This window comes from Tiliqua scincoides, chromosome 2 (assembly GCF_035046505.1).
Source record: "Tiliqua scincoides isolate rTilSci1 chromosome 2, rTilSci1.hap2, whole genome shotgun sequence".
NCBI lineage: Eukaryota > Metazoa > Chordata > Lepidosauria > Squamata > Scincidae > Tiliqua > Tiliqua scincoides.
The window spans coordinates 35410142-35425208 of NC_089822.1; the positions used below are offsets into that span (position 1 = coordinate 35410142).

A 15067-nucleotide genomic window follows, 5' to 3' on the forward strand; every position below is an offset into this window, starting at 1 on the left:
CCCCACCATTCTTTCATTGCTCTGTAAAGCTTTAACCCACTCTGTTGGAAAAGTTACAGCAGATGCTGACCTTTTAAAAGAAGAAACTTGCAAAGATTGATCTCCATTATCAAGGGATGAGCTGCATAGATTGTTAACTAAAGCCTGGAAATCAGGTATGAAATTGAATAACTCTGATACGAGTATGAAAATAGAAAAAGTGCCCATATCCCCTCTAAATCTGAAAATAAGTAATGATTGTGATTGTTGAAAGTTAAATGGACTAGGGTTTTTTTTAAAGTACTCTGAATGCATTTATGATAATCAGATAAACATGTACTATGTATCAAATACAGTATATAAGGTAATACTTCCCCAATATATTTATATAGCTTCTTTCATCCTAGTTAACATAGAGGTGCAATGCCTTCATCTAATCTAAGGAGCATAAAGGCTGACCAGCAAAGGCATCCTTTGGTACACTTACCATTTTAGAGACTCTAGCCTACAGTGAAATGTTGAAAACCATGCACAAAGTAGGTTAGAGTTGCATGTGCTGCCACTGCAGTTACCCTGATTGATTTTTCATTCATTTCTATCTAGAATGCTGACGCACTAAATTGTGTGCCAGGTAGGGTCTCTGCAGTCAGCACAGTTGCTCCACGCTGCAGGGGAAATCTCTGCCAGCATCAGAGTAGTAATTAAGCATATGAAGCCTGAAATAGATAAGGTGGCACAAAATTCAGGTGCTTTTATGCAGAAGGCTCAGAGTGGCATGCTCTTTTCAGGGATCATAGCTCTGCATTCTCTCTTTGAAACATGCTTGGAAAAATTTTGTTCAAACTAGGAGAGACACTGCAGATAAGAAGAAATAGGGGCAATGCAGATCATACACTTTACCTTCTGTTTGCATCAGAAACTGAGCTGGATCTGAAGCAAAGTTCCAGAACCAAACCCTTCTAAATTTGGAGGAAAGGAAGCAATCCATCCAAGGAAGAATCTGACCCATCTGACTTAATAGTAGCTTCATCTTACTTCCCCCCTCCCCCAGTTGTTTCATAATCAACCCATGAGCTACTACTCTGGCTAATACACGTTTAAAAGTGGGTGCAAAACCTGCTGCAACAGGATGACATGGCTTTTGGCACTGCAGTGGTATATTGCTAATCCATGGTCTTCCTGCTGCAAGAGCAAGTCAGCCCTTATTGATCATTGTAATTGATTCCAATTGGGCAAGGGGGGAATTATGAAGCCAACTTACTTGTCATTTCAGCCAACATGGAACCAGCTGCACCTAATCTTATGTGCTTAATATTTGACATTTGTACATAATAGCACTTTTCAGGCAATACAGTGGTATGGTCATGTCAACTTGCTAAGCATGTGTGCTAATCCAATGGCATGCCGGGATAGCACTTGTGAAGCTCTGGACATACAGTCAGTTCTGAACAACTATTTAAGGAAAAAGGGAAATGGGAGACTAAATCCAGCCTCCTGCTGACACTCTCAAACAGCTTATTGGTACTATTGTCCAATCTGCTAGGGTCAGCCACCCAGAGCTCCAGCAAGGGCATATAGTCCAGTTTGCATGGTTCCTTAAAAACAGAAAGAGAGAGAGAGAGAGAGAGAGAGAGAGAGAGAGAGAGATGTGCAGAAGTCTGCAGGTATGAACCTTACAGTCAAATCCTAACTAATCCCCCCTCCCACAATGCAATCCTACCAACAGAGCATGTGCTGCATTTTGTGGTGGGGGGCAGTCCTAGAGGCCTCCTCAAGGTAAGCGAACTTTTGTTACCTTGGGCTAAGCCTCTGCTGCTCCAATGCGTTTCCTCAGATCTGTACCAGCTATTTTGCTGGCACAGAATCACAGTGAATAAGGGAAATAGAACGAAGGAACGAGGATAGGATCCTGGCACATGCTGGTGCTAATGGGAATTACCCCTCCCCCATACCACCTCCCCATCCAAAAGCTCCCTTATTGCTCACCCTCCCTGCCCCATTCTACCCTTGCACTTACTGTGTCTCTCCCACAATGTCTTACCCGCCTCAGCACAGTTCACCCTCTGTGGCAGCATGTTGGGGCCACCCCTGCCATTTGTGGCTGAAACAGCCACCGGTGATATTCTGCTTGCGACATTGTAAAGGCTTGTATACTGTCGCATATGCCTTTATGACATTGCAAAGTTCAGTTAGGATTGGCCCTTTAGATGTATGCTTTTACAGTACAGCAATATTGGCATGACTATATGCCACTACAGGTTTCCATATTCGTAGTGCCTGTTGCCAGGCACTGAAACACAGCAAAATATGTTGATTGCAGCCCTGAACAGGCATGCTCAAAAGCCAGTATTTTCCCTCATAAAAGTGCACTCATTCTTTTAAAAACTACTTTTTCCATTAGTACATAGTCAGCACAGAACAATTTTCTAAGCTTTGCTTTGGCCTTGTTCAGAACCCTCACTAATGGTCACAAATAAATATCTCAAACTCCACCAACTTCTTAGCACATTAACTACACCTCTCACTGTTGTCATAAGAATGGAAGTGTTTGTCTCAAAAAATACTAGTTTGCCTTAGATGGTGGAGATCATATTTAGATTTCCAATTCTCAAGTGAGAGCTAGCCCAGGGATTTGAAACAGAACAGAGAAACTATGTGTGGTGGCACACTGCAAAATACTGCTTTATTTGAATACAAGAGAACTGTGACTCACTATCCCCTCTAGGAACAGTTTTATAATTTCAAAAATTGGCTGTAATTGGTTCTGCTTTGCGAACAGACACAGCATTTGAAAGACTTCTCAGTTTCCATTACAGCCACTGATTTTATGCCAATGATGGACACAGAGGGTCTGAAACACAGTGAAAGCATTAGCTTCAAGGATTTAATGAGACATGCTGAGCTGGAGAGATTGGTGACACCATATGTTTATCATGGACCTATGCCCTGTTGGATTGATCATGGGCAAGAGCTTCAGAAAAGGAATGGGCAAAACTTGTCACTTGATTTCTGCACATAATTCTACTTCACTTTTCTGTGATCCCAGAAATCAGAGGAAAGTTCACAGTTTGTTGCAGTTATTTATATAGAACCATCAGTGTACATGGTACTTCACAGAGAATGAGGGGACAGCTCCCTGACCCGGGAGGAGGTTTACAACCAAGAAAGAAACATGGAAACAAAAAAGAAAGGGAGAGATATTGAGACAAGAGAAAGCAGGGCAACCTGATGTGAAACATTTTAAATATAAACATTTAAAATAAACATTTTAAATAAAATGTGTTATTGTTTCAAGCTTAGTTACAGCAGGGAAAGAAATGTCTTTGCATTGTTTTTCTAAAATTCTAAACATGAAGTAGTTTTGTATTTTTCCTCTTGGACAAGTATGCAAATTGATGTACAACAGAGAAATGGGCTGGTGCATGCAAATCACGTCACAGGCAGAAATGCATCCATAACATTGCTGATTGCACTCCAGTTTTCATAACTGAGTACCTGCCCAGTTTGAGAAGACAAGAGTAAAGTTATATCTACAAGACATAGAGCATTCTGGAAAGTGCCAGGTACAGGGTAAAAAGCATGTTTTGTTGTGCATGCAGCTTTAGTTGAGTCTAGTTGCTTGATGCATAATTGTGAGTTCAGGACAGAGGTTTATATCTAGCTGCACATTCGTATATGCATTCATACTCTTATCTGCCCCCCTCCACCCAGCTTGTGTAAGATTTTATGTGTCTAGCTGTCAGGTATTTTTTTTTTTTAATGATGGGAAATTTGTAAGATAGAACTAAACATAAAGTGAGTTCGGAATACAGGTGTAACCTAATTATCCATGCATTTTTCACCCACAGTTTTATCTCAACACAGTGAGAAGGGCCCTTTAAATTAAAGAAAAAAAATTCTTCACAATAGCCTCACTTACCATTGTAACAGCAGCAGACAATCAATCAATCAATATGATTGATCTATAATGTATGATCTATATGATTGAGCTATAATCAATCTTTAATGATTGATCAATCAATCAATCAATCCAAGTGCTTATAACAACTTCACTCTGAGGCAAGTGACCCCTCCCTCCCCCCCCCCCCCCCCCGAGCATGGGAAAGAATGCAAAGGGGTGATTTTCACCTCCTCTTTGCATTCTTTCCCCAAGCTCCAGGTGAAGGGATGATCCTGCCTTATAGTGAAGCCTTTCTAAGAACCTGGAGAAAGACTAATTGATTGATTGGTCTGCCTGCTCCCTCTGTTGTGCATTATAAAGGTCAGCAAGGCTGTTTTTAAATTGCTGAGCAAAGGGACATTGTTTTTAAAATGGATTTCCTTTAATGCTATTTTTGGCATCCAAGGATATCGGTATACTTGTGAAAACCAAAACTCATCCTGTAATTATCCACACCAGAAAAACAATATCCATCCATGTCAGAAGCTGAACAGGTAGACTATTATCGCAGTCCTACTGTAGAGATACAAAGATACAAAAAGTGATCACCCATCTTATTTAGGCTAAGCCAAGATCTCCTAATTCTAGTGGTTTCCCTGGTGCTTGTATTTTATACATATGCAATCTTGCTGTTTCTGTACACCATGGCAAAGAATCATTACATCACTTCTGATATGAGACCAATTATATAAACGTAAGTTTTCTACTTACGTAATATTTAGTTTATCTGTGATTTAAAAAACCAAAGGGGATCGAGATGTTTGGATGGACAGAAGATGGATAACATTAATCAGAGATAATTTTAATCTGTCTTCAGACTAGGCCTGACATTGCAGTTTGAGTTACCTATTCCCAGGGTTTTGTGGAGGTTGAAGATGTAAATAATCAGCAGCCTCAATATTTTTTTTTCTTTCATACATTCTTCCCATATAACATTGTCTGACCTTGGCCAAGCTCACAGGAGAAAAAAAAGAGGAGAAACACTAGGAAAAAAATCCAAAAAACAAAAATGAGGTCAGGCTAAAAAAATGCATCTATGATGGAATTAACTATCATAGCTGTTGCAATTGCAACAAGATAGTACAAAATTATTTTGCCACTCAAAAACAATAAAATTCACTTCTATTGTTTTTGAGTGGCAAAGTAATTTTGTTGCCAGAGGGATATCACACTCCATAATACAAGTCAATTAGTTGAGAACCAGTTTTAAGACTTTGGCTTTCAAATATAAACCATCTGAATTTTTTTTTTTTCACATTTGAAAGTTAATAGATGATGCTAGTTAGCGGCCAGTATATGAACAATGTTTCTGTTTGTAACATTTTAATGGATGCCATTTATTTATTTATTTATTTATTTATTTATTTATTATGGAGAGGTAATGGAGAGGGGATCTCTAGACCTGTATCAGTTCTTCTTCAATACAGAATTAAGGGTAACTTTTAAAAACAACTCTCTGTAAATTTAATGCACGTATCATTTACAGGGCACAACAGGGGAAAGCAATGGAAAGGAGCCAGTTTTCTTGTGATGAGAACACTTATTAATATTGACAGCTTTGATTTTCACTTGATGGCCCTATAATTTATTAAAATTGGCTAATAATCTCGGTAGTAGTCAAGGAATGAAAGTGTTGGAAGTTTTAGTTTCCTTAATACAAGTTTTGAGTTTACAAAGAATCACAATATGCAGCACAGTATCTAATGTTAGTGCCCATACATCTTTAGAAATACAAGTTATTCATTTTAACTGTTTCTTGAATATTGTATATGCAACTGTAAGGTACAAAAAAAATACGAAGAGTCTTGTTGGATCAGGCCAAGGGCCCATCTAGTTCATCTTTCTGTATCTCACAGTGGCCTACCAGATGTCTCTGGCAGCTCACAACATACCTTTATCCTGTCACCACTCCCTTGCATCTGGCATTCGCTACCTTTAAAATACATTGCATCTGGACGTTGCATACAATTGTCGTGACTTGTAACTTGTGATGGACTTTTGCTCCATAAATCTGCCCAATCCCCTTTTAAAGGCATCTAGGCCAGGGGTCACAACATCCTGTGGCAAGGGGTTCCACAGATTAAGAAAAATAAATATTTCCTTTTGTCTGTTCATTTCTTCCCAAATTTTAGTGGGTGCCCCCTGGTTCTGCTGTTGTGCAAGAGAAAAAAGGACTTCCTTCTAGCCACTCTATCCATCCCATGCATAATTTTATATGTCACAACCATGCGCCCCCCTCGGCATCTTCTTTCTAGACTGAAGAGCCCCAAACGTGTATGGACACTAATGTTAGTGACTGTGATGCACACTGTGTTCACAAATATATGTATACTCTTTGCATCAAATCAAGGTAAAACAATTTAAATTTTCTGTCATATAGAAGTAAAATATCCCCCTAATTCTTGTCTTTCAGATAAAGAATACAGGCCTCTCTCATATACAAAGAAGGCTTCAAGATATTTTAAGAAGTTTCTATATCCAGTCAGTTTTAATAAGGTATTAATCACGTGCATGGAGGGGAATCTTTGTGATTGGATCTCATCTCTTCTGTGTGACGTTGGAGGAGGAGGAAAGGGTCTGTTACATCTGTGCCATCATTCCCATTGCCTCAAATTCCCACAGGGCCATCTCTACAAGTTTAAGACTGCACACATGGGTAAAGAAGCTTGTGGGGATGCAGTTTCCCCACCTCAGAAGATCACAGAGATGTCACAGGAAAGCCAGTACAGCCTGAAGCTATGGACTTTTTCTGCTGTCATCCTTTGTGTAGTGCAAACTCCCAAGGAAACAGCAGTGGAAAATGGTGATGTGGTTGCACAGGAATTGCCTGACCCAGAGCAGGGAGAAAACCACAAGGAGATTTGGTGCTAATCTAGACACTACATTGATGTCAATGGAAAAGGTCTGTCACATGACATAATATACCCAGCAAGTCATCAACAACCACAGAGATCAATGTCATTTATTCTACTGCTATAACCAAGATAGGAGGGGTAAGCAGTGCCTCTCACAGCATAGGTTAGCCTCATCTGCTGTTCAAAAAACCATTTTCTCCTTTCTCTACCAAATGCCAGGTGCCATACGCTGTCATAACATATACTGACTGTTTTTTGAGCCAATATTGTTACAAAAGAATAGTTGATGCTATATCAGAAACTGTCTGTAATACTTCTTAGCCATCTAGAACAATACTAGCTCATTCAAGACTTTACTGCATCAAATGGAATTAACTGGAACCACAGAGCGTAGTGTACTTTTTATTAAGCTTCTTCCCCTGGTCTTGCATCATTAGCCAAGTAAGCATAGATAGACTCTCTTCAAGTGTATTTAAAGATACCAAAAAAAAAAAAAAAAATTCTTAGAAGTGAGAGAAGCTGTGCAAGTTAATGCAAGACTGGTCAGATGCAAGAGAATACTTTTGGCAGCCACTGGAAATAATGATGCTGATAATAGAACCTCTCTTATATCCATAGCATAGGCGAAAAAATTTTAACAGACTCTTCGGTCTCACTCTGCACATTCATTAGCAAAGTTCCATTTGTTAATCCTGGAAAGATTCCATAAAAATGTTGCCATTTCAGGCTAGTCAGTCCTCGGATAAGCTATTGTGAACCTAACAGCAGAAATCAGCATGCTTCCTTAGCAAAATTGAGAAACATACCGAATGTTAAAGGTTTGTGTGTCAATTTAACTGTCCATCATCTGTTTTGAAAGAGACAGGACTGCCATTTTATTTTGACCTTCAAAAGGTGCTTCAAATGTGGGAAACTGAAGCTTAACAGAGACAAAAAAAAAAGCTGTATACTGGTTAAGTCTCACGGTGGCAAAGAAAACAAGCAAAGAACCTTGCAGACGATGTTGATATGCTACCTTCCCCCCCCCCCCCAATTGCCTGACTTTCTTGGACTCAGCCAGAAAAATACAGAAATCTTTTTGGTTACAGCAACACTACTAGAAAGCTTGTGCTTAAGAAGTCCACACTGAGAACACATAATCAAGACCTGGTGTTCCCTCTTTTGATACAAGGGTCTGTTGCTCTTCTCAAAGGTGGGCAAACTCTTACAATGGCATAGAATTCCCTTGTCAACCTGCTCCTGAACATCTTAACCTTTACTGTTTTGACAGATTATTTTACATAGTATGGTCTACTATGGATCTGTCTTAAGTATGTTCTACATGCCTATGTCAACAAATATCTTGTAACAACTTCTTCCGCCTGCCACTTTAAGGTAATTCTGAACTTGTGTTTTCATAGTTCAGTTACCACCTGCGTGCACTCTGGGATGCTTGATATGTTTCAGTTAAAATTTTGATCAAGTATCTGATGAACAGTCACTTATAAGATGGAATAGATGCTCTTCTGTCTGGCCAAACTCCAGAAGGAAGATACAACCAATGATTCAGGGAACAACCTAGTCTGTGGTCAATGTTATGAATTACTAATTCAGGGCCAGATCTGAACGGGTCCAGCCATAAGACACACTTGAGAAACTTACCACTGGTCTGCCACCAATTGCTGGCTCAGTGTAAGCCCGCGCTAAGTCAGCACAGGTCAGAGGATAGAAAAATGCCACCTGGAGCACCAGGTGAGCACTGGGCAGTGGAGTGGTAAGTCAGGACATAGGGAGAGGTGTTCTGGAGTGGGGAGAGGGTGCGGGAAAGCGGTAGGAGGGAGCGGGGTGAGAGGGGGTGGAGATGGCTGCAGGCTCTGCCACCATATTCCTAAACCCCTTCCTGACCCAGGAGACATTACATGGGTCTCCTTGAATCTGCGCCAGCTCAATTGTGGGAGCAGATCCAAAGAGACTCATTGGGGCCACCTGGGAATTACACAGGGTAAGGGAGCATAAGTCACCCCGAGTAGACCTGGCACTGTTTCCCAGCCCAATGGGATGCAGCGGTCACCATTTTGGTGCTGCTGCAGCCCTGGGTGCTGGGAAGCACAGGATTGGGCTGTCAGTTATTTAAATTTCTCTTCGCCTCTATCCCCAATGCCCAGATATATTACAGATCTTTTTAAAGCCAAGTCACATAAATACATTCCAGAATATGCATCTCTAAAACAACTGCTAGAAACCCAACCAATACCATTTGGTTGGCAACCTTCAGTCTTGAAAGTCTATGGTATAAGCCTACAGCACCTGGTATTCCCATGTGGTCTCCCATCCGAGTACTAACCAGGTCTGACCCTGCTTAGCTTCCGATATCAGATGAGATCAGGCATGTGCAAGGTAACAGTTGCTGCAAATACCACTTAAATAAAATTCTCAACAAATTCTCCACTAACCTTCTATTCTAGCCGTTTGTTTTTGCCCTGTCACACAGCAACAATAATTTGCTTGTGGGAGAGATGACTAATAATTCCAATTTCTCAGGGAAGCCCAACTGAAGGGGACTGGTAGTATGTCAAACATTTTGGTCTTTGTTTTACCAAAAATGGGCAAAACTGGTTTGGTCCACTCTGCAAAAGGTTTGCCAGATCTGGATTTTTCATTTTAATCTCTTGAATTACAAATCTCATGAAGGTATGAAGAAAAAAGTCTTTAGCGTCCATAAGGGAGAATGTGATTTCAGACTTCCAGTGGCCGGGCTTATAATTACAGATACTCATTTAAATAAAGTGATGATGTACCTGTCAGTAGTCATAATGGGTAACTGTTCACCTTTTGAAGAATATGGCAGTAAAGTTCTACAGAAGGCTCCCATTTGCACCAAAAGGAAAACCAGAAGATTTAGATATCCTGTTGTGCTGGAGAGCTTTTGTGCTGTGCTCCCCTCACTTCCAAAGGCTCTTCTGAGCCCTGCAGTGTCTGTGGGTCTCAGAATGGCCATTTAGGCCAAAAAAGGTTTTTTTCATAAAACCAGAAGTGACTTTTTAATGCCTTTAAAAGGCATTAGAAGGACCAGAGATGTTCCCAGTAAACATGGATTCATGTATCCACAGGGGGAGGGGTGTTCCAGAATGGAACTTCCACAGTTACTGGGGCACACCTGTATGCTGTTATTTGAACAAGCATATCAAAAGCCAGTTACAAACATTATATATTCAATATTTCATTACTGTTTTAAGTGTACTTTTTCACTGATATTCACAGGAGACCACAGAATAATTTTATGTTACGTATAGAAATAATGACTTTTAAAGATTTATATGATCAATAAGAAAAAAGTCATTGGTGCTACTCAATTATCTCCAGCAGAATGTGGCTGAATTTGTAAGTTCTGAGACTATTTTGATCACAAGGCCCTTATCCAAAATATGGGACAAACTGGCTAAAGACTCATCAGAATTTTGCTTGTCTGACAGAGACAGAGAACAGTGCATCTGTTTTGCTCTGCACAAACATCTTGCTGCAGTTCACCTTGAAAAGCAGTTTCTACATGGAACAGATGACAGAAGCAAGAGAGAAAAGAAGAGAGAGAAAAAATAATAAAGCCCAAAGTTTGTATAGTTCCTAGGCAAACCCTTTACAGCCCAACATTATCTTCCCCCTCTCCACTGGTGCAAGATGCCAATCCTATTACAGCATAGGACTGTATCCAGCAGGGGACTGGATTCAGAGAATGAGATTTAAACCCTTTACACCTCTGTAAGACTGCCACTATGCAATGAGTCTCCTTGGACCTACGCTAGCAATTTCGCTTTGGCAAGTCTGAAAAAAGAAAGGAGGCAAGGAAGCTGCAAGATAGGGGGACAGGACCTGGAGCATACCATTACCACTGGACCCACACCCTCCTGTAGCCGCCTTGCCCCATTATGTCCCCTCCTGCCCAGTTTCACACCCTCCCATCCCTGTTAACATAAGAACAGCCCCACTGGATCAGGCCATAGGCCCATCTAGTCCAGCTTCCTGTATCTCACAGCGGCCCACCAAATGCCCAGGGAGCACACCAGATAACAAGGGACCTCATTCTGGTGCCTTCCCTTGCATCTGGCATTCTGACATAGCCCATTCTAAAATCAGGAGGTTGCACATGCACATCATGGCTTGTAACCCGTAATGGATTTTTCCTCCAGAAACTTGTCCAATCCCCTTTTAAAGGTGTCCAGGCCAGATGCCATCACCACATCCTGTGGCAAGGAGTTCCACAGACCAACCACACGCTGAGTAAAGAAATATTTTCTTCTAACTCTCCCAATACTCAATTTTAGTGGATGTCCCCTGGTTCTGGTGTTATGTGAGAGTGTAAAGAGCATCTCTCTATCCACTCTGTCCATCCCCTGCATAATTTTGTATGTCTCAATCATGTCCCCCCTTAGGCGTCTCTTTTCTAGGCTGAAGAGGCCCAAACGCCACAGGCTTTCCTCATAAGGAAGGTGCCCCAGCCTAGCAATCATCTTAGTCGCTCTCTTTTGCACCTTTTCCATTTCCACTATGTCTTTTTTGAGATGTGGCGACCAGAACTGGACACAATACTCCAGGTGTGGCCTTACCATCGATTTGTACAACGGCATTATAATATTAGCTGTTTTGTTCTCAATACCTTTTCTAATGATCCCAAGCATAGAACTGGCCTTCTTTATTGCCGCTGCACATTGAGTCAACACTTTCATTGACCTGTCCACCACCACCCCAAGATCTCTCTCCCGATCTATCACAGACAGCTCAGAACCCATCAGCCTATATGTGAAGTTTTGATTTTTTTGCCCTAATGTGCATGACCTTACACTTACTGACATTGAAGTACACCTGCCATTTTGCTGCCCATTCTGCCAGTCTGAAGAGATCCTTCTGGAGCTCCTCACAATCAGTTCTGGTCTTCGCCACTTGGAAAAGTTTGGTGTCATCTGCAAACTTTGCCACCTCACTACTCAACCCTGTCTCCAGGTCATTTATGAAGAGGTTGAAAAGCACCGGTCCCAGGACAGATCCTTGGAGCACACCACTTTTCACCTCTCTCCATTGTGAAAATTGCCCATTGACACCCACTCTCTGTTTCCTGGCCTTCAACCAGTTCTCAATCCATGAGAGGACCTGTCCTCTAATTCCCTGACTGTGGAGTTTTTTTTAGTAGCCTTTGGTGAGGGACCGTGTTGAACACCTTCTGAAAGTCCAGATATATAATGTCTACAGGTTCTCCGGCATCCACATGCCTGTTGACCTTTTCAAATAATTCTATAAGGTTTGTGAGGCAAGACTTACCCTTACAGAAGCCATGCTGATTCTCCCTCAGCAAGGCCTGTTCGTCTATGTGTTTTGAGATCCTATCTTTGATGAGGCATTCCACCATCTTGCCCGGTATAGATGTTAGGCTGACCGGCCTATAGTTTCCCCGGTCCCCCCTCTTTCCCTTTTTAAAGACATTTGCTATCCTCCAATCTTCTGGCACTGTGGCCGTTTTGAGGGACAAGTTGCATATCTTAGTCAAGTCAACTTTTCCGAGTGGTAAAGACCAGAAGTGATTGTGAGGAGCTCCAGAACGATCTCTCCAGACTGGCAGAATGGGCAGCAAAATGGCAGATGCGCTTCAATGTCGGTAAGTGTAAAGTCATGCACATTGGGGCAAAAAATCAAAACTTTAGATATAGGCTGATGGGTTCTGAGCTGTCTGTGACAGATCAGGAGAGAGATCTTGGGGTGGTGGTGGACAGGTCGATGAAAGTGTCGACCCAATGTGCGGCAGCAGTGAAGAAGGCCAATTCTATGCTTGGGATCATTAGGAAGGGTATTGAGAACAAAACGGTTAGTATTATAATGCCGTTGTACAAATCTATGGTAAGGCCACACCTGGAGTATTGTGTCCAGTTCTGGTCGCCGCATCTCAAAAAAGACATAGTGGAAATGGAAAAGGTGCAAAAGAGAGCGACTAAGATGATTACGGGGCTGGGGCACCTTCCTTATGAGGAAAGGCTACGGCGTTTGGGCCTCTTCAGCCTAGAAAAGAGACGCTTGAGGGGGGACATGATTGAGACATACAAAATTATGCAGGGGATGGACAGAGTGGATAGGGAGATGCTCTTTACACTCTCACATAATACCAGAACCAGGGGACATCCACTAAAATTGAGTGTTGGGCGGGTTAGGACAGACAAAAGAAAATATTTCTTTACTCAGCGCGTGGTCGGTCTGTGGAACTCCTTGCCACAGGATGTGGTGCTGGCGTCTAGCCTAGACGCCTTTAAAAGGGGATTGGACGAGTTTCTGGAGGAAAAATCCATTATGGGGTACAAGCCATGATGTGTATGCGCAACCTCCTGATTTTAGGAATGGGTTAAGTCAGAATGCCAGATGTAGGGGAGAGCACCAGGATGAGGTCTCTTGTTATCTGGTGTGCTCCCTGGGGCATTTGGTGGGCCGCTGTGAGATACAGGAAGCTGGACTAGATGGGCCTATGGCCTGATCCAGTGGGGCTGTTCTTATGTTCTTATGTTCTTATTAAGAGATCAGCAACTTCATTCTTCAATTCCTTAATAACTCTTGGGTGGATGCCATCAGGGCCTGGTGACTTATTGACCTTTAATTTATCAATAAGGTCTGAAACATCTTCTCTTTTAACCTCTATCTGACTTAACTCCTCGGTCAGGAGGGGCCATTTGGGCAGCGGTATCTGCCTCTTCTGCCCTCTTCCACCCCTCCTGGAAGAGGATTCTGCCCTCTTCCACACCTCCTGCCTTTCCTGTTGAATTATCTGCTCCAGCATGGGGCAGGAGAGCTGAAGACATACACAGGAAGGCTTTGGTCTTCCCGCCAGCATCCCAGCAGTGTGCTACTCAAGAGCACTACTGGAAAGCACTTTACATTGCTGTCAGAAAGGGGTCTACAGCAGTGAATTGTGAGAGCTGCTATAAGCCCTGAATAGGACTGGGCTGTAAGACACACTACTAGAAAAGGAGACATTTATCTGTCACTAGAAAAAAAATAGTTCAAATGCTGCATATCAGAAAAACAAAGGGGGAAGTTTCAGTACCAGAAGTATGTAATAAAATCATAGCAAGCTTAGCAAGAGAATTCTGATGTAGAATTATAAATCATACATATCATGGTGTACGGGGTCAGTAACTGGAAACCCAAGGCCAAATTCAACCCTGCTGACAAAGACCAATTGCTTCCCCCGTCCAGTTTCTATGCAGTTTTATTGTTTTGTATCACTTTGAACTCCATTGATCAAGAAAGGTAATGACCTAAGTAAGAGTCCAATCCTGAACTCTTCAGTGCCTGCAGTATAAAAGGGGAGTGGGACTGACAGAGTCTGACATGGTGTAGACTTGAGAAACCCCTTTGTGGGGCTTGGGGCTATCCCCGGGGAACAAAGTCTTCCCCCGAGGAGACTTGCAGCAGCTACCACAGAGCCGTAGGATGCAGTAGTAGCTGCTTTTGCACCGCTGCACACAGTAGTGGTGCCACCTTTAGGATTGGGCGGTTAATAAGCAAACCTAAAAGGAAAAATGCTGTGTGAAGGAACTGCTGTTTGTGGCAAAGCTGTGAATGGGTGGTCTACCATCCTGTGTACATTAGTCAAAGTGACTATACTGTAAAACTAGCTGCTAACAGAGTTATAGAGTGCAAACAAGCTAATCTGCATGTTAAAGATGATCTTTCCTACTTTCTTTCATTTCCATCAAAATGCAACAAGATGAATCTTAAGAAGGATTTTGGAAATACAATTTATACAAATTTGTTTAGTTACTGAGAATTGCATTAAACATTCTTCACCATCTGAGACAAAATGTACATAGTCATTTTGTAAAATGCATTCCATATTTTTGTGCACATTATACTTTTAACTCTGCCTACAGGGTAAATACAATGTCTGAAAAACTTTTGCAGTTGTATCTGGGATCTTTTATAACAATCTGAATTCCTGTTTTCATTTAAGAAGTATAGTTAACTTATGTATATGATCATAAGCAAATAGCTTGTATAGACTCCCTGGCATCTTACTAGACTCAACAGAGAAGAATATTAAAGTGTATTCCAAATATTGAAGTATTTATCCACTGGAATGCAACAGCTTTTTCACATGCATTCTCATATACATTCTATAATTTTATCTAATTGATTCCAGCAAAGGCTTTTGGTTATAGCAGAATAAATAAAAATCAGTGAAAGCAAAATTACATTCTCTGTTCCTTTCTCTCTCCTTGATCCAGGCCCAAATGCTTTTGGCTGTGGCAGTTTAGAAAGTTTCTAGCATTTGGAGGGGATT

The 15067-nt window shown here is 41.6% G+C and overlaps 1 pseudogene; it reads right to left on the reverse strand.

The window, feature by feature from the left end:
* Window positions 1–9048: 9048 nt before the first annotated feature.
* On the reverse strand, window positions 9049–9168 carry LOC136642457 (5S ribosomal RNA; annotated as a pseudogene).
* Window positions 9169–15067: the final 5899 nt, after the last annotated feature.